Raw genomic sequence first — 21,304 nt, 5'->3', positions numbered from 1 at the left:
CAGCATTACACTCTGACAAGTTAAAGCAGCTCATGGTTCTGAAATACTCACTATTTCGGAGCATAGACGAAAATTTGTCTTAGGATCCCTTACTGGTAATCACAAATTAAATCAGCTAATTAGTTTTACATTCCAAACTGCCTGGGAAGGTCCTCTATGACTTTCTCCTGTGAACATGGGAGGATTGTCCGAAAATTCTGCGTGTGTCCCTTTTTGTACTATACATATGTTCCAAAAGAAGCAAAAAAGAGGTGGTCACCAAGCAGATGTAAATCAGTTTTTTTGAGACGACACGAAGACCAAAGTATAAGCATCCCTGCAAATTTATTATTTTCTCTTTTTATAAATTAGCTCACAATTTCCTCTAAACATACATTTAAATTAACAGTATTTGATATCCACAACTCTTTCTCGGTTAATATTATAGAACCTTTGTTTTGACTTCAAATGAAATACTATAAATACTTTTAAGCCAGAAAATTTAAAAAATGGCACTGGAAAAAATAACTCACAGCATAGACTTAGTATTTGGTAGATTTTATAAATCAATGTGTAAGGGCAGCACGGTGGCTAAGTGGTTAGCACTTCCACCTTAAAGCACTGGGGTCATGAGTTCAATTCCCAACCATGGCCTTATCTGTGAGGAGTTTGTACGTTCTCCCTGTGTTTGCGTGGGTTTCCTCCGGGTGCTCCGGTTTCCTCCCACACTCCAAAAACATATTAGTAGGTTAATTGGCTGCTAACAAATTGACCCTAGTCTGTGTGTCTGTCTGTTAGGGAATTTAGATTGTAAAACTGATGTAAGGGACTGATGTGAGTGTGCTGTGGAATTAGTGGTGCTATATAAATTGATGATGATGATGATGATGAATGTGTAACTGCACAATTGGAAGAGGAGTCAAAAGTAAGTGAAATAATGGTGAAGCTTATAATGTTTAACACGTAAGGGGAAATGAGCAGAACCCTTAAAACGGCTAGAGACAATAACGCAACAAATAGTGCACAGCAAACAGTCCAGGATATGGAACAAAATATGGCCGTTATATTAAGACCCAAAATCACAGAAGTGCAGGTAAATCTGAAGTAATAATATAAAAGTACACAGGCTTACATAATGAGAACCTGGCGGCCTTGCATGAAGATGAAGCAGTCTCTGAGAATCATGTTTGGATATCAGTACTTGAATACAGCTGGTGCTGTAGGGGTAAATGCTAGTGTTAACAATAAAAATTAAAAGCCAGTGACCCTCATATTTATAGGTATATGGTCTGGAAGTATTGTACAAATGATTATTTTTAAGAGCGTATGGGCTATAGGGTGCAACACAGCTTTCAATGCCTGCATGGTCATTTGAATATTGGAGTCTATGCCTTCTCATATTTTTGTATTTCCACCACCCAGCAACTTGAAATTGCAGGTATTGTTTTAAGTAATTTCCAGTTTAATCCTGAAACTTTCTTGTTTATGTTTATTTTCAGGTGCGTCTCTTTATCCGTTATCTGATGTTACAATGTGCACATACTGTTGTTAGTGTTAGTATTTTATTAATACATGTGCTGTTCTCTTCAATACCCCTAAGGTCTTGTTTGTCTTCTAGACACTTAACATGACCTAGGCAACCACCCCATTATGGACCTTTATTGTTCTCAGCTTAACATTATTAATTTGATTTTTGTACCAAAACTTTCAGATTCTCCCCCTTAAATGTTATATGCCTGAATGGACCTTTTTCCCCTTTCCCTCCCATCTCCTGTACTGGTGTCCTGGTTTAACCTACCAATGCTGGGAGATTGGAAGACCAAAAGCGTTGAATAGTAGAACAAAGATTTTATCATAGGACATTTTCTTCTCTCTCTAAGTGACAGATCCAATACCTTTCTTTGTTACTGTAATGGTGTTAACACATCTATTAAGCATATACTAGTGCTGGGTGGTCTTAGATCAGAGGGTGGACATTGTTTCTTTAACAATAAATGCACTTGATAGATGCACACTTCTTAGAAAGATAAAATTCACTCAAACATTCTTTGCTTCAGCTGACTGTGAAGATAAAGGTTTCACAACCTTGCTGCATTAAAGAGTTCCGTTTTCTCGGCAGTCTTCTCTTGCAGCCCTGGAGTGCAGATACTTAATTGGGACTGGCACTCTTTCCCGTGACCATAGTATTTATTTATGAAGCTAATCAAGGTCAAACCCTTTTCTTGACAAAATTGTTTTGCCTCATTGGGCCATTGAGATCTCGAGAGAGTGAGATCTCAAGAGAGAACGGGGTCCTAGATAATTGCGGTTGGTGAACATATTACTAAGTAAACAGAAGTTAAGTAATCTATTATCTTTTTTACTGGCTTGCAATAAAAGATTGATATTTGAACGTTGTGATCACGAGTCTAACTCTTTGCGACCTGAAAGAACCCGTGTTTCCACTGGAAACATACCTCATTTATATGTTACTTGCTTCTGGTACCTGGCGCTATGGAATCTGTGGCACAAAAAGTAATAAAAAAAAAATCTCTTTTTATAAAAAGATTGTGATGGAAGAGTTACAGATTTTGTATAATAACACAATCATGAGCAAAGTTAAGAGGTACTGTTCGGCAAAATGGTATTGGAGCGGTTGAAAACATTTAAGATGAAATACACATTTCCACAATGTTTTTACCCATACAATGTGGGATAAAGAAACTATATTGTCACAGTTTTTTCCAGCATAACATGGAATGAGAGGGAAACATTTCATGACTAGATCCCGTCTGCAAAGTAACTTCAGTAATGTCTCACCTTACCAAGACGTGGAGAAATATATATCATGCTCTTAATCATCGCCTTACCTACTAAAAGTTCTGATATTTTAATTTCCTACCGTTTCATGTACCTTCGCAAAAACTATATTTATGCTGCTTTTAGCAATAACACAGAGATGTGTTTCTTAGTAACTGGATTCTCAGACAAGCCTTTTTCAACCATTATTAAATATTTAATGTTATAAGTGTTATGTTTAATGATATAACAGTACTCAGTGGATATGTCAGAAATATGTGGTGTAAAGGTTTGATTTATTTAGTTTGACTTCTGTTTTAAATATGAAAATGAATTGGCTTTTTTACCTTTCAAATAGAACTTTATACATATTTCTTTATGGGGCCAAACAGGTAAGATCAGACAATTCAATGAGTTCATTATGGACAGAAGCTAGTGTTTCAGTGTAAACTTTTGTGGCGACTTGTTTATTATTTTTATAAATATTACTTTGTAATTTCTTTATTGTTTGTGGGGTTTTTTTTAAGCAGGCATGCCAAATTCATAAAGGGACCTCTTTCTAAAGCTTTGTGTACACACCAGATAATAAATTTAGTTATATCCGTAGTAGTTTACATCAAAGATGCTCGACATTCTTTGTTGTGTTTTCTTGTATCTTCTGATTGTAGCAGTTTTTAGTTCAGTTATGTGTATATTGTGGTCAGCGGAAGGCCAATTAATACATATGGTGCCAAGAGACAACCATATGCTAACATAGATGTAAGTGACCTTCTGGGTGAACCATTTACCTAGAAGAATGAAATCTATTACAGTGAAAATGGAATGTGAATTCAACTGTGAATTCAACCAAACAAGTGACCTTGGGAAGAAAAAAAAAAAAAAAAAAAATGTAAATAATCCTAAAGAGGGAATTCAATTGGCTGTGATACTCGTGAAAGTAACGAGGCCTGCGCACTATTACCGTTACTACGGTAACTTCAACGCTGATTTTTGCTCGCAGCTATGAGAGCCACGAGCAGAGACCCACATTAAAATTACCGTACTGTCAGTAATATTGCACAGGACGCACTACTTCCACGAGTAACATGGCCAATTGAATTCCCCACTAAGAGTCCAATGTCAGCAATAGGATACCTTTGGCTCCTGAACTACCTAGTATAATTTCTGTACTCACAGTACAGAATTGAGTTTATAATGAACAAAAAAAACTAACATAATTTGAGCCAACTTAGAGGTGTTTCTGTTGCAGAGCATCCCCCTCTATACACAAAGATCACAGAGTGCTGCAAATGAATGGAGATTTGCCCTTTAAAAGAGCAACTCTGTATTTATTCCCCCAGAAGCTCTGGGTACTGCAGTGTGTGCAGAAGAGGAGGGATGAGAGAGGAAGGAAACAGAACAATCATGTGCCCCCCCCCCCCCATCAGGAGGCACACAACACAGCTAAGGGGGGTGATCTGTAGCTACCCGAATAGCAGTGGAAAGAGGATAACACATCCGTCTGTTCTCCAGTCCTGTCAACAGACCCTTTAGAACATGCCTGTCCAACCTGCGGCCCTCCAGATGTTGTGAAACTACAAGTCCCAGCATGCCCTTCCAGCTATCAACAGCTTGTCCACTGGCAAAGCATGCTGGGGCTTGCAGTTTCACAACACCTGGAGGGCCGCAGGTTGGACAGGCCTGCTTTAGAAGTTATGATGTTTTTATGATGCAGACTGGCAGCCCACTTTGAAGCATTAAAATGCAAGTTGTTGTTTTTTTAACGTTATTATTTAGGAACTAATTTTTACTATAATGCTATGATTAGAAATGTATTAGTTTACTGTTAGCGTGGGAGAAGATTATATTATTTCAATGCATTTACCTTCATTTTAAATGCATTTATTAAGTTGCTTATGATGTTACTGAAGGTTGGAAGCAATTTACAGTATCTACAAAGTAACTGTAAAACAATAACCAGCCAGCTGCAGGTGGACTCTTATTGCACAGATCTTTGGTCTCTATGGTATATGGCTCTTCCGTGTTCATTGCAATGCAGAATGTAACTGAATTACACACTGTGGTGAAGCAGCCAACTTAACCGCAGGTAACATTCTATAGTATAGTGTGTAAATGCATTTAATCACTCCAGATAAACAGCTTACTATTGCTCAGTAGTTAGCATAGTGGCTCCTTCCTTCACCTTTGCACTGGGCCCCAACTAACCAAAACTCTGTCCCTGCAGGAAGCTGTTTCTCAGGAATTGTTGATATCACCGTTTGCTTCATTTCTTAATTGTCAAAAATTGTAAAGTAACCCCCCCCCCCCCCAAAAAAAAAAAAACAACACCCCAAACTGCAATGTTTTTTCCAAACGTGTAAAAATATTCTGTTAGTCTCAATCTATCAATCTATTTATGGTTGTTAGATTACATGTTATACTTTGTGAATAAGCAAAACTTTGTGATTTAGCCATACTTGTTATTTACCTAAAACAATTTAGCTACAAAACAATTAAATAGAAATAAGATGAGTGTCTTATTGCTTCAGGTTTCCTTGCCCTGACATATAACCACCTCTACACAATAATTTTAGAATAGTACCAAGCATTAAACATAAATGGCTTCATAGCAGTCAGCAGAACTCTTGTACCTATAAAAAATCTGGAAGTGTCTGTGCTTTGCATTGTCAGACAATGAATCTGTCTCAGGATGAAGAGCTAAAGAGGGATCCAGTGATCTAGTAAATGAAAATCAGAAGAGTATTGTGTGTTTTAGGTGCCTGCAGATTTAGGACTGTCCGTTCGGAGGTCAATCACTACAGCCTGGTGTGTTGTGGAAGTTGTAGTCTTATCTAGGTACAACTGCCAGAGTTTAAGAAGTTGGCATCCATCCACTGAACTTCATATACAGTTTCTATAAATTACTACATTTTACCAGGCAGCCCAAATGTCGCAAAGATCTGCTCTCCTCTGGTTACTTCCTTTAGGTTGTCTCACACAGATGTGTTATCCTCTTTCCAATGCTGTTTAGGTAGTTAGAGATCACCCCTAGCTGTGCATTGTGTGCCTCCTGAAAACACAGGGGAGGCACATAATTGTTCTGTTCTGCTCCCTTCCTCTCTCACCCCTCCCCTTCTGCCCACATTGCAGTACCCAGAGTTTTGGGGGAAATAAATACAAACTTGATGGAGGCAAATTCCCATTTTTTTAATGTAGCTCTGGGCAAATCAAAGAAGATAAACCTTGGAATTTAGATGTTACATCAAACTTATTGCTGGCACTGAAGATTACTGTTAAAGAAACTGCAACTGTAAAGACATGTAGCCTTGATAGGACAAATGTCTGTTTCCTAGGTGTGAACTATCCTCTAAAAATTCTAGGTCAGAAGCGGACGGGGGGAGGGCCTGGAGAAAGAAGCCTGTACCAGTTGGTAAGGCATGAGATGCGAATGTGAAATCTACTCTGGTTTTCCTCTTATGCATAGATCATTCCTTTGGGAGCAATCATCCAGGTTTGCTGTTGCCAGGATCTGCTCTCTTCTGGTTACCAGATACACTTATGTATTATAAATGGAAGGTTTAAATATATTGAATGCCTTTAGTGGTACATGGTCAGAAAGAGCCATAACAACCCTGGGGAGAATGATCGCCTATGGAACAGTAACAAAGGGGGTTAGCCATAAACAATGCCCTAATTTTATCACTAGTGATTAAGTTAATTTGTTTGAGATCCAGTCCAAGGATATGTAAACCTCCAATAGAGTAGACAAAATTGGTATAAGTCACTCCAAAGGATAGGGACACAAAGACTGGATAAAAAAAAAAGACTGGAGACCAGAGAGACTCTGTGATAAAGTGGACGTTAGGACTGGCTTGGGATTCTGCTGAACGGACTGAAGAATTAGATGCTACGGTGAAAGACTGAAGACTGGAAATCTACTTTCATTGTGAAATCCCTGAATTCTATGTACCTTGCTGACCAGGGTATTATAGCCAGTGGGTGTCCCAGTATGGTGACAAAGTGCAATTAGATTTACACCGTCTTACCAAGCAAGATGGTGCAGTTTGCTACGGATTGGACGCATTTTGCAAATTCATAGCTTCATACACAAATATAAAAGGTTTCCCTATTGTTGCCTCCCAACTGCTTGGTTAAATGAGGATTAACAGTATCTTTGAAGGCACAGTGATGGATATGTTTTAATATAAAAGCGGCAGTAATAAAGTGGTAACACGCTGAACTATGACGTGATGTTTAGAATTTTGTGCCTCTTTAGATTTTTCCACACAACTAGCAGAAGTTTCCCCCGAGAGCGAAGAGTAGGCCTGCAACTTGATGTTTGCTGGACAGACTATCTAGGCTAAACCCTGGACAACTTGTGGCTCTCCAGGTGTTTTAAAAGTACAAGTCCCAGAATCCCCTGTCAGCTAACACTTGGCAAAGCATGCTGGGACGTGTAGTTTCACAACACCTGGAAAGCCACTGGTTGTCCAGGCCTGATCTCGGCGTACCAGAGGCAAAAGCGTTTTGTGCCGCACATTGTAATTGAGTTTTAGTGAAGCTTACAATGAAAATAAAAGGTAAACGTTACCTGCATAATACAGCTTTGATGTTCTGTTTATGTCAATATATCTATACAAGCAATATTACATTACAGTTTGCCAACATACTATATTCTATTAACATATAAGATGAAGGGTCTAATTAATCAATAGTTCCATATACCCTCCCCTTTCAAAGAGATTTATGGTGCCAACCTTCATCTGCAATAAATCAATAGTCACATGGTTGTGCCAAGACCTCATTCCTACCATACCACCAGTAACTGCACAGAGATGACAACCACCAATGACTGCTTTATTATTGTTGGCTGATAATGCTGCTGCCCTAAAATAGCCACACACACACTTTCCCCACCAGCAGCCACAATTGGTCTTCCATTACCGAATATATCAAGTGTTCCCCATACCTCTTGGATTGTAAGTTCATTTGGGCAGGGTCATCTTTACCTCCTGTTTCAGGTCTTTGTATGTAATGACAAACAAGTCTCACGATCGCCTCAATTAGAAGTACAAAACAATAATAATCCAAAAGTATTAGTAGTGGGCAGCAGCTCATGTAGTCAAATGCATTTTGTGATCCAGTCATTTAGCCGGTGTCTAATGCAAAGCGATTCAATACAATTGTTTCCACACTAGAGATTTTTGGTGTCAAACTCATTGGCAAAAACAACTATACAAAGAGCAATATAGAAACACGGCTGAAGGAAATAAAACAAAATGCTATTTAGTAAAAGCTGAAGAGCATAACAAGTCAATAAACTAAAATCTGAAAGTGGACAACTGCAATGAATGTTAGTGTGGATCTAAACAACATACAGTATTTCCACTGACGGGTGGGAGGGGGGGGGCACACATCTGTATACCCATGATCGGACTAGTCAATAAAATGCTGCAGTCATTTTCTGGGGTTACATTAAAGGTACATAAACCACATGAAGATTTCAAAGAAGTATGTATTTTATTTTTATGAATGCCCAGAAAAAAATATATACCCAAAATCGAATGCGCATCCAAATATAACTAATATAAAATATAGCTTTTTTTTAGGCTTTGAAATAAAAAAGTTATTTCTGGCAGAGTCAAAACAGTATACACACAAATGGTTCCAGCCATTAATGAGTTAAAGAATACTGTATTTACAGAGCTGGCATTATCCTCTAGTAATATTGTGAATCTCCACCTCCAATACGATCTGCTAGAGAAATATATAGTTTCAGAGTGATGAGGAAGGTTGTTAGGTTTCCTCAGTAGCCAAAGTGTAGTTGGTAGAACTTATGAACTACAGTATAAACAGGTATACAAAAGTTGTGATTATACTAGTACTGTTTAGGAATCTGCTAGAATTTATTTTATTAAACCCAAAAAAAATTTACAAAAACTACAAGTAATTATAGAAAACTAGTATGTTTTCATATAAATTCTAAACTATTTACATTTTATTATTTAACAAGTTACCATCTACACTTTTTTGGAGACAATCATTACATAGAGGTCACATTTTAGCGTTGGGTGCTATTGAAGACCCTTCACTTTTAAACTGTTGTATTTGTCCTTGAAATTAAGTTTAAAATATGAATGAAGTTGATTTAACTTATTGTGCGCAAGTTTTTTTGCACCTCAATGTACGGTTGTGTTTTTCTCTGTGTTAACACAATATTTAAATTGCCTTGATTTTGAAATACATTTTGCTTGTTTGTACATTTTTAATAACAATTCAATTTTCTAAGCTAGTTATAAGTTTTGTGGATATCTCCTTTAAGCATGTTTTTATTCACTTACCAGTAATATCCCTTCACTTTTTCCCCACTGTGGTTGCAAATGTTTTTACATTTAGCAGCACTTATTGTACCAGCATTACACACACTATGGGGCATATTCAATTCTGATTCGCGGCCGCACGGGTCCCGGTACGGCAACATTGTGGATTTCTGTGCGCACCCATGAAATCAGCGATATTGCGCTACCGTAAGGCCGCTTTATATGCGCCGCCACGCGGAATCGCGGCCGCGAATCAAAATTGAATATGCCCCTATTAGTTTAACTTGCATGTTTTTGTGCCAATTTATATGGGGAATGCAGTTTTGGCTTGCATATTGTTAGATGCAGTAGGCAGAAATGTCTGTAATGCAGATATTAGCAAAAAAAAGTTATAAACCCACTTTAAGATACAAAAATTAAATGACAAATTTCTAGCATTGGGGATAATGATTGAGGCAAAATGATGTACTTTAAACAAAAGTGTTTACTTGGAAATGTATAGAATACTTCTTTCCGCTGTTTATTACCCAGTATTGTATTCTTACTATTTTTGTTACCAACTGTACAAATTTGCTGGCATTATATAAATAATTGTTGATATTAAAATGTATGTAATGGAGGTGATACATTCCCTCTAATGTGACACTTATGTGGTGATTGGAGTGAGATACCTGGAAGTGCTCAATGCCTCTACTACCATGCCATCCACTGCAAGCATCTAGCACTGCAATCTGAACTTTCACTTCCAGATATTCCAAGCACCAAGTGGTACTACCATGCAATTGCCCTTACATAATGGGGCACATTTATATAAACATTTATATGCAAAATTTGCACCAAACAAAATAGTAGAAAATGGGCAACACATGTACAGCAGTAATAGTTGTGATAAAAGCTACTGATGCAAGACAAGTGTCTTCCATGCACCATTTAACCTGCCAATAAGCTCTAGTACAGTTACCCACTCTCTTTTGCACCATGTTGCAGGGACCGCAGGAAATAACTGAAAATTATCCCTTTATTTTCATAAATGACCCTCCATGTCTCATGTTTGTATGCTGCTCAGCATAAATGGTTATTGGTTCTGCACAATAAAGAACAGAAAAAAAAAAAAAAAAAAAACACTTCAAACTCACAAATCAGATGTGTGGATTTTAAACAAAAAAACTCTAGACCAGCGTTTCTCAATTCTGGTCCTCAACAGTCCAGCTTTTAAGAATAGCCATGCGTGAATAGATGATGCAATAAGTGTCTCAATCATTTTTATTTCAACACCTGGGCCACAATCATAGATATCCTCAAATCCTGTAATGTTAGGGGAGCTAGAGGCCTGGAGTTGGGTGGAACCACTGCTCTAAACATGGTAAGACAGGCTGCTCAGGCCTCACTAATCAGACACTTTTGAAAGCCAGTACTCTGAAGACTAACCAGGTATAGTATAACTAGGACATTGCTATTACCAGGAGGAAGCATCAAAAGTCACTGTCAAACATGTAACCCAATAGTAGTGTACAGCAGAAGCAACTGTGCCAATTACAAGCTACAGTGAGGTACACTATGGCTGCATGTAAGAAGATACATGGTGGTGTTCGGTCTTTCTTATTTTTTTCCCTAAAGCTGCTATTAATGATTTACATATAGCAAATGGACATGTCACTACCATGTCAGCCAGTCTAATTACATAGTGAGCGGAGAAGCTCTAGAACTCCTCCCTTCCCCCTCTGTCCTGTAACAAGGATGGTTCAGACATAGATCAGATGACCCTATCCCGGAGTGCTGAGACACTGTCTGACTGCAGCTTTAAAGAAGTTACCTCTAAAATATTTGTCATATCTTACTGTAGATCTAAGTTTTGCCACCCCTTGGTACATTTAGAAAACTACTATGAAGAAACTACTACTTTCTGCAAAATGATGACCCATATCCCCCTCACTGGATTTGAAGAAGTAAATAAACTGGCCCATTACCAGACATTTGTGCAACAGGTTTAAACCACTGCTTCTATATAATGTCTAATAAAATCAAGAAAAACAGACATGACCTTTATGGAAATCACTTAGTCCTCAAAGACAGCAGAGAACCTACTTCTTTAGAGACCTTTGACATTGTGGCCCATGGGCAGATGTCAGTCCGGACTTATGGAAAATTCCACACTTTTGAATGTGTATCCAGTCATCATTCAACAAAGCTGGGCAGCACGGTGGCATGAGTTCAATTCCCAAACATGGCCTTATGTGTGAGGAGTTTGCATGGGTTTCCTCCCACACTCCAAAAACATACTGGTAGGCTAATAAATTGACTGTGTGTGTGTGTGTGTGTGTGTGTGTGTGTGTGTGTGTGTCTGTCTTAGGGAATTTATACTGTAAGCTCCAATGGGGGCAGGGACTGATGTGAGCGAGTCCTCTGTACATCGCTGTGGAATTAGTGGCGCTATATAAATAAACGATGATGAAAGCTAAGGAAGTACTTCCAGATTTAGCCAGATAACCCTGTGCATGGGAACTTCAAGATAACAAAGTACTCCTGGCAGAGAGCTCTGTAGACATTGTCTGTAGGAGACAGAGGGTGGCAATCTCCTACCATTCTCCTTATGACAAGGAACACTAAGGAATGTTTCTTTTTTGGCACTGCTGTTTGCCACTTTTGTTTCACATCTTTTTGAATTTCGGCTTCACCTACTGTTTTTAAAATGCCTGCATGTGAAATACGTTAAAAAAAAATGCAGTTTATAAAAAGATAATAAAAATGCTACTCGAAAATGTTTAATTAAAGGGCACAACAAAATTACAAATCAAGTGAGTTTTTGCTACATTGCAGAGGCAATTATTCTGCCAATGTACAGGTTTAGGATCATTTATTCACAAAATCATTATCTAGAAAATGCTGAACTATAGAAACAAAAGTTAATAATTGCTGTATTTCAGCGATTTTGACATACACATGCAATCACCAAGTGGTTCTTCCTCTAGTTACTATGTGGAGCCCTGCAAAACAATTATATAAGCAAGGGAACGCCAAGGTAGTGTAACAAAATCTAGGCGGCATTTTTAAATGGGCTTTAGTAGATTTTAGGCACAGTACTCCAAGCTATGGAAAAAAAACACTTATCTGGCATACCTAATAACCCAAATATTCCTTATAACAGATGGAGCACAAAAAAAATATAAAAAATTAGAAGGCATTTCAGATTTTTATTCGTTACATTTCATGCATGAACCCTATATCATCACATTCAACATTTTGCTTTTTAATCATATTAATATCATAACGGTTTGACTTGGGGGAGACTGAAAGTTGTATGAAAATTCTCTGGAGAGGACACAAATGGAATAAACAAAATTATTAATAAGATGTTTGTCAGGCTTACGACAGCAAATATGTAACTGTCTAATTGCATTTTTGCTAGTCTACACACAAACAAATTAGCAAACATTGACATATGTAAGAATCATATTTGTCTTCCTATAACAAAAAAAAAACTAAACAAAAAACAATGCTATGATTGTCTCTTACCCTATGTCACCTTTCTTAATTACTCCAAACATTTCAGCTTCAAGAATTGTTGACTTTTATTACGCACACTGCCTCCATCATGGTATACAGCCGCACTGGACAAAACAATTCTAGCAGACATGTAGTCTTGGTGGCTAGTGCCTGTATTGCTGCATAACTTTTGGGTTCATTTCTATACATCTAAATGGCTACACAGCTTTCCTTTCGTCTTAAGAAGTTCGATGGACGACCAGTGTTTTGTTTACTACTGGTTTCAATACACGATGGGAAATTATATGCCAAATAACTTTTTAAGCTATCTACCACCTAATAGCAAGACTCAACTAAAAGGTGGAGCCATAACTATTGAATGAAATATACACTAAAGAAAAACAAAAAAACCTTCTAAAAACCACTACATTTCGTATTTTTGTGCTCGTCTAGTGTAGAATCAATGATAAAGAAACATTACTTAAAACAGATTGCTTAATTATACCAAGCAAGTAATGTACCATGTGTTTTGATGATGTGTGTGATTTTAAATAAGTGTCTTTGGTTAATATTTCATTTTAAACAGAGATTATATTTGTTTAATCAGTCACTGCACATCACACACACACTAGAAATATACTCTTCATAAACAGTGTCCAAACGTAACAGATGTACAGTAGCACGGACAACAAAACCACAAATATAAAGACTGCACATATATTTTGTCTGATCACGCAAATTAACATTTACAACAAATTATACACACATTTCAAATTTCCTTATTCATGACTGAGTAGTAAAACGATTCAGTTGTAATGGCTTGTTCACTGACAACTCTGCTGTCACAACAATGTTGGATCCTAAACTTGACATACACAAGCAGGATTTGACAGCGCATTTGGTTTGGAAAAAAAAAAAACCGAGCCCAGGCCGATTACAATCCAAACTGCTGCTGCGCCATTATTAATCTAGCCACATATTTAGATGGGATCACTTAGCGTGAACACCTTACATTGATATTCAATTTGCCCATGAACATGGAAGGCCATAGTCTGGCCCATCAAGGAGGTCACACAAACTGCAAATGGTGTCAGTTCTCTCTGCCAAAAACTGACTGGTGAAGTCACCATATATGTGGCCTGCATTGTTTTAAGTCAAAGTTATAGAAATATATTTAGGTTTCTCCTCGTACATAAAAAAAAAAACCCATCTAGTCCAGACAAATATTTGAATGTGATGCCATTCAGCCGAGATTTACGTAAGGGAATACAAAGCCTATTAACCTTTTACACAGTAATCTTGGGATTAAACTACACACAGCCACATCCAAACCAGACATGTGTGTGTACACATATATATATATATATATATATATATATACACACACACACACTTTATAGAGTGCATTCTTGTGTACAGTGTGTTTATAGGGTTATAGTGTGTGTGTGTATATATATATATATATATATATATATATATATATATACACACACACACACACACACTATAACCCTATAAACACACTGTACACAAAGATACACTCCATATATATATATATATATATATACATATACACACACACACATATATATACACACACAGTGGATCCCAAATATAAAGCACAAGCCCGCACTGTCTCCCATCCATGTAACGAGAGAGATGAGCCCACGCACTGCCCCACATCAGCCGGATACCTTGTCTCCTCTCCCCCCGTCTTCGGATGGCAGTGTCGGTACAGGACGGGTCTCGGCCGCCGTCTCCCTCCTGTCACTCGGCCGCTGGTCTATCTTCCGCTCCGGGGGCCACAGGCGGAGGAGGGGGCTTCGGAGACAGCGAGAGGGATCCAGGGAGGAGGACGGAAGAACGGGCAGCGCCAGGACCAGCGGGGGCGACGAGCCAGGGAAGGACGGCCGTAGCTCGGATACTAGCGGGGGATCAGGGACAGCAGTCTGCGCGCCTCTCCCCCGGGACACGGCCAGGCTTCCTCTGCAGGGCGCTGTCACCTCCTCCAGGTGTGTGCGGGGCCCGCCGAGGGGGGAGGGCTTCCTCTCCGGTAGGGGGAGGGCGAGCCGCTGACTGGGGTCTCTCCGGCTTCTCCTCAGAGCGCTAACGCTGTTCCGCTGACTGGTTGCAGAAAATGGGCAGCCGCGGCCATTTTGTTGCTAACTGACAAGAAGCCAACAGAGGGGCGTGACGAAGCAAATGAGTTGCTGGGTTGCCAGACGTTCGGAGCCGCTCATTGGCTGGTAAGTTCTCAGGGAGGCGTGGCGTCTGGGGGGAGGTGGGCGGTAAATCAGGGCGGTGCCAGTGAGAGGATAGTTCAGAGTCTGGTCGACGGAGAACATGAAGAATGGGGCGTGTCAGTGTGACAGACAGGGAACAGCGACAGGTGGGAGGAGCCGGTAACAACAACAGTACCTCGCTCCGTGCCCGCCCCACGGAGGGCGGCTCAGTGGTTGTTTATGTTTTTTCCAGATGACAGGTCTAACAGATGGGTTATTGCGCATGCTCAGAACAGTGTTGTGTGGAGAGCGCATGTGTTGTTATTTCCTACGTGTTTCATTGCCTGGAACAATTTGTCAAAAATCAGTGGGTGTAAGTAAGAGCATCTCCCAATTGTACCGTTTTAGAATGTTTACAATCTTTAGGTTTTGCTATATACACCTGTATGGCTAAACTCCCACACTGACACAATGTATATGACTGGCTCCGTATCATATAAGAGCTCCCATCATCTATATGTCTAAATAGTCTAAATAGTGTGTGTGTATATATATATGTGTATATATATATATATATATATATATATATATATATATATATATATATATATAGAGCTAGATCTGCATGTGTAAGCTCCACCATTGGTTCCAAAACGTGTTTGGGTCTTTCATTTATAATATCATTCACCATATATGCTTTTATTTAGTGATTTGTGGCGTTTTAGCTGTGTCGTGTGCTCCGTTGCTGCTTAGACCGATCCTGGAATATTGGGGTCCTGTTTGGAAAAGAGATTATTATTACTCACGTCCTGGAAAGTGGAGCAGTGAGTGAAGAATCTAGGTCTCCCTCCCACAACCAGACAGACATTAAATCAGTAGCTTTTTATGTTTAAAAACAAGCCTCCTTCCATCCAATCAGCTCCAAAATTTAATTAATAGCATTTACAGTTAATGTCTATTTCCCTCCATATAGCCCCAACATCAAATTAACAGCACCCACGTTTCATAAATAAGCCTCCCCAGTCCCGACATTAAATTAATAACATTCCCATTTAATAAACAGACATACCCCACGCATCAGCCCATAAATTAAATTAGTAGCATTCCCATCTAATTAATAGACATACTTCACCCATCACCAGCTCCCACCATTAAATTAATAGCATCCCCATTTAATAAACCATATTGTTCCTCACCATACCCAACATTAAATTAAAAGCCTCCAAATTTAACAAACAGACCCTCACCAACCCCAACATAAAATTATTAACATTTCCATTTAATACAAATGCCTATTTCTCCCACCAGCCCCAAAATCAAATTATGGATTACAAATGTTCCCATATTTAATAGTAATTATTATTATATAATTGATATTTTACTGATTTTTTTTTACATTATTTATGTTATCATACTACGAATCATATACTTAAGTACTCCAAACCCCATTATCTCCCTCTATTCTCTTCTGACCCCCCCCCCCCCACCTCCGGACTCCCTTCTTACCAGACCTGTCACTCCTCCTCTCCAGACCCCCCCCCCATTCACTTCAGACACCCTCCTTACCAGATCCCTCACTCCTCTCCAGACACCCTCTTCACCAGTCCCCTCACTCCTTCTCTCCAGACCCCCTCTTCACCAGACCCCTCGCTCCTTCTCTCCAGACACCCTCCTCACCAGACCCCTCACTCCTTCTCTCCAGACACCCTCCTCACCAGACCCCTCACTCCTTCTCTCCAGACACCCTCCTCACCAGACCCCTCACTACTTCTCTACAGACACCCTCCTCATTAGACCCCTCACTCCTTCTCACCAGACACCCTACTCACCTGACACCCTCCTCACCAGACCCAGTACTCCTTCTCTCCAGACACCCTCCTCATTAGACCCCTCACTCCTTCTCTACAGACACCCTCCTCATTAGACCCCTCACTCCTTCTCACCAGACACCCTACTCACCTGACACCCTCCTCACCAGACCCCTCACTTATTCTCACCAGATCCCCCCATTCACTCCAGACACCTTCCTCACCAGCCCTCGCTCCTGTCCTCTTCTGACCCCTCTTCTCACGAGCACAGCAGTATTTTGCTTACCTTACTTCTTCTGTCATCTTCTTCCTTCTGTGCCGGCTTTTCGTCGCCTGTGTTCTGACATCGTCCTGACGTCATTATTTGTACGTCAAGACGCTGCAGGAGCAGGAAGCCGGCATCCTCACTCTTGCGCTGCTGTCTACAATGGGCAAAGTAGTCCGCAGGACTAGATTGCCCCTTCATTGGGGATGAAATATGTAACGGGTGGGCGGGTGTTGCGCCCTCACTAGGCATTGCACCGCCCTCGTTACAGCTCTGGTGTTTTATGATAATTTGTATCCAGAGGTCCGCCAAGGTGTGTGTATATCTGTAAAAGTATGAAAAGGTCCATGTTTCTGTAAACAGATACAGTGCTAAGTATTCCTCTTGACTATCACATTTGTTGGAAAGTATTAATAACTGTCCTCTAATCATGTTTTGACGGGACCAGTCCCTACAGCAGCTCGCACCAACTGGATTGGTCTCGTCATCAGAGGGCACATTGGGATCCCAGCCCAACCACAAATTCTTAAATGCCACCCGGTAGCCGGGTCTATGTTTATTATGGTCCCGGGGAGTGGGTTGAAAAGCCCCACAGGAAGTAAGGAATAGTTGGAGACCCTTACACGTCACAAAGTCATGTAAGGGGTTAATAACGGGAGGGTCTGGACACTATCTGAGATCAGGAGGTGAATTTGGGTATTTACTGACCATTGTTCCAGGACGGTAAAAGCCATACTTGATGGCAGGAAAACAGCAGGGGAACAACTGTTGAGAATATATCCTAGCTCCACCCCATTACCTCCTAGACCCCAGCATCGACCAATAAGGAGGGATCCAGACCTGGAAGGATGGAGCTGGGAGGGGGAAGGACCGGGGGATTTTTGGAGGGGGTTAAGGAGGGGAACCTGAGAGAGAGTTGTTGGATTCTTCTGAGAGGACTGGTACGTGAACTGATGTTGAGTAGTCGTACTCTATCAGTGCACAAGTGATCGCTGGACCAGGAAACCTCTAGGACAGAACAGATGCTGAATTCTAGGTCTGACTTAACATCACTCCAATATGAGAGACTTGTAGATTCTGGGGAATTGGTGCGCCTACAGTGGTAGGGAGACTGGTGCCCAGAGTGCCACCAAGCTGGTGGAGAGTTGGCCAAGCTGTTGGTATTGGGAAGATACAAAGACCCACCAACCGGATTGGAACCCGCAGGACCATTTTTGTTTTTGTTCACCTGGGACCTTGTTGTCGGGAGTTTTGTGACTGTTGGGACTCTGTTATTTTAGGTATCCTGCTGGGTACTTTGTTGGGGATTGTACTGACACTGGGTGTATACTGTTATTGGTTATTTGAAGGCGGGAGACTTTTCTCCTTGGGGAGCACCGTTGTATTTACTGTGTGTGTGCACAGTTTTATAAATAAATGGATCATTATCTCTTTCTCGCCTCCTTACCTGTGTAATCCGTGAACCTAAAGGACTGGGTACCTAGAGAACTACGGTTCCTACCCTGGTGTCCTCACACATTTTTCTCCTGTGACATATACATGTAGGTCTGGATAAACAAGGTTTATTTTTCCAAAATACAGGAAACAACTACATTTCTCTTCCTATGTGTTCAATAGTACCTTTTGTACTAAATAATCAGGCTTCTCCTACTTGTAGCAGTGCATAATTTTGTCTTAAAAGTACTGCACTGAGGAAAAATATTCATCTATCCCACAGACCCGACACTTATCAGTAGTGTGTGGGTGAACATGGATGGTGGAGTTCTCAGCAATAAGGGCAGTTTAACACAGACTCATGTACTGAAAACTACAATTCCCAGCCACCCTGGTAGAAGCCAGGAAATGACATTAGAGCCCACCAGAAGTGAGAACGTTGACACTAGAATCACAGAAAGAGAAGGAGACACGTAGGAAGGTTTCAGAGGAGGAAGTAGGTCTGAATCCATACCCAGAGGAGCTACATGCAACCAGAAACCAGACTGCATGCCTGCTGAGCCTGCAAAGGGGATAGAAACATACAGCACAATAGTATTCTGCGTGTTTTGGAGTCCTGTAGCTGACCTGAGAAGCAGAGAGCTTGCACAACACTTAGTCACTGGAACTATTAAGAAAGCTAGAGTCCACACTCTGTAGGAGTGCCATACATTTGTGAGTCCTGATCAGTCCCATCAGTCAGTATAGTAGAGAGACTTTACAACTCATAGAGATAACGAGTCACAAGAAAGACATAGCACCCTATAATCAGAGTCACAAGTATCACAGAGTAAGCTGCCATACTAATAGACAGAGCTCCTACACTAACAGACAAGGCTACAGGTTTGGTGAAGAAGACTACCAGTCAGTCAGTCAAGGCTGCAAGACTGTTAGAGCTAGCTCCAAGATGAGAACGCCAATGCCATAGGGGAGTCTGCTGTAGCCAAAGAAGAGCCTGCAAGAGATCCTGTACAAGCTGCTATACAGGCAGATAGAATCCAGATCCTACACAAAAGGAGAGATAGACCCAGAAGAAAAGAGAAAGCAAGATGCCAGCACAGAGGGAAGAAGAGATCCCAGAGCTCCAGGGAGAATCCAGGATTATTCCAGGTGTTCGCTGCCTTCATTGCATTATTCCAGGTTCCTGACACTGATATTACTGCTGCCCCCTTCATGGTACAGAGTTCATGTTCATGTTAAGAGAATTGTACAACTTTCTAGAGTTGATCTGCATCCACTGCATGAATAACCTGCCTAACACTGCACTGCACCACACCCAGAGCTATTTGCCCATAGGACAGAATGTTTGATCCAGAGGTATCGCCTCTAATTGCCCTACACTGCTGGGACTGCTCCGTCCTCACCTAACCTTAACACACATTCAGTAGTGACTATCATTTAAGAGGCTACTTCACACCTTTTAACTACATCTATCTCATCTCTAGAGGAACAGTGTATTCTTACAGTGTGCTGAATCGCCCGTTACACCACACTTTGAACATACTGCCTGCCGTTATAGGAAGCTTCCTCACATCAGACAAACATAGGGACTATTCATCAGTAGCAGCAACAGCTATTTATATAGCGCCACTAATTCCGCAGCACTGCACAGAAAACTCACATCTGTCCCTGCCCCATTGGAGCTTACAATCTAAATTCCTTAACACACACACACAGACTTGAGAGACTAAAGTCAATTTAATAACAGCCAATTAACCTACTAGTATGTTTTTGGAGTGTGGGAGGAAACCGGAACACCCGGAGGAAACCCACGCAAACGCACAAAGAACATACAAACTCCACACAGATAAAACCATGGTCAGGAATCAAACTCATGACCCCAGTGCTGTGAGTACTACACTTATTACCATTGTTTTCTGCATTTTCAAAATGCAGAGACATTCTCAAGACTGCATTGTTGTCTTAACCTGGTTGTGATTTACTATTATTACCTTTCATTTGTACCATTATCACTGCATTATTGCTTGTGCATTTGTCACATTGAGCACTCACCTGAACCTGTGTGAGAAAGAATTATTCACAACATAACAACTTGGTCTGCCTAAAAATTATAATATATATATATTCTTGATTTAACTATGCATCTCACTTATTATTAATTGCCCCAGCACTTCAACCACCAAGAAGTTCTTTTAGTTCTCCCTTAATTGTATTCTGCTATGATCAAACTAAAATTGACCAGAGTTTTATTAAACCAAACAATCCCCCATATTTCAGTTATGTAGCGCTTATAATAACCAAGCTATCTAGCACATGAATCCCTTAAAAACACAAAGCCAGAATGTTATTAAATTGAGTTTAATATGATGAAAAGTGTCAGAATGCTCAAGGTATAAAGGATATAATAAAATGACACAGTAATATGCAATTATGCAAACAAGAGACTTAAAAAGGAGAAAGAAACTCGCACAATTTCTTATCTGTTACCAGAGGAAGTAGAAACATGGCTCATATCCTCAATAGTATATTGACCACCAGGAAAATGACAATGGATAGAAGTTTTTCATTGTGTTTATACACACTCTTTACCCCTGTCCTCCCCTCTCCTTGTGACCTCACATGAAGAGGTCTGTGTCTATGTTAATTGAGATTTACAACTCTTTTTGCTACCTGTATTCAAAGCAGCTTTTTATTGATTTAGTTTATGATTTAGTAAGATACTACGATTGTTTCCCTATGGGCTATCATTTAAGTTTGACATATTTGCTGTAAATAGTTGCCCTGATTAATCCAAATCCAGTTCTCTCTTCCCTTTCAAATGATCAATCTTGTGGATCGGATGTATAGAATCCATGGGTGAATTGGTCCAATTGCTCTAAAAAGCATCAATGTTGGTTCTCAAATGTGGCTTATGATTGCTTACACGTGAAAATGAGCCACCTGATTTACAGGTTGGTAAAGTAAACTGAAAAGGCGCATATGCAAAAAAGATTGGATTGTAATGTTTTTGATTTACCAACTGATTTATTAAAATTG

General features: G+C 40.0%; 1 protein-coding gene across 4 annotated transcripts in view; it reads right to left on the bottom strand.

Annotated features, from left to right (window-relative positions):
* TNRC6C (trinucleotide repeat containing adaptor 6C) overlaps positions 1–21,304 on the bottom strand; it is a 240,152-nt gene that overhangs the window by 99,046 nt on the left and 119,802 nt on the right. The window contains exon 1 of one of the 4 annotated variants that reach the window (XM_075177740.1): positions 14,234–14,719. The exons of the other annotated variants lie outside the window; for them this stretch is intronic. The gene's annotated coding sequence lies outside the window, so the exon portion shown is untranslated. Of the gene's footprint in view, positions 1–14,233; positions 14,720–21,304 lie in introns of those variants that run through there. 4 annotated transcript variants of the gene reach the window in all.

This window comes from Mixophyes fleayi, chromosome 6, assembly GCF_038048845.1.
Source record: "Mixophyes fleayi isolate aMixFle1 chromosome 6, aMixFle1.hap1, whole genome shotgun sequence".
NCBI lineage: Eukaryota > Metazoa > Chordata > Amphibia > Anura > Limnodynastidae > Mixophyes > Mixophyes fleayi.
The sequence above is the reverse complement of the archived record's forward strand: the minus strand, read 5'-3'. Positions and strand labels throughout refer to the sequence as shown.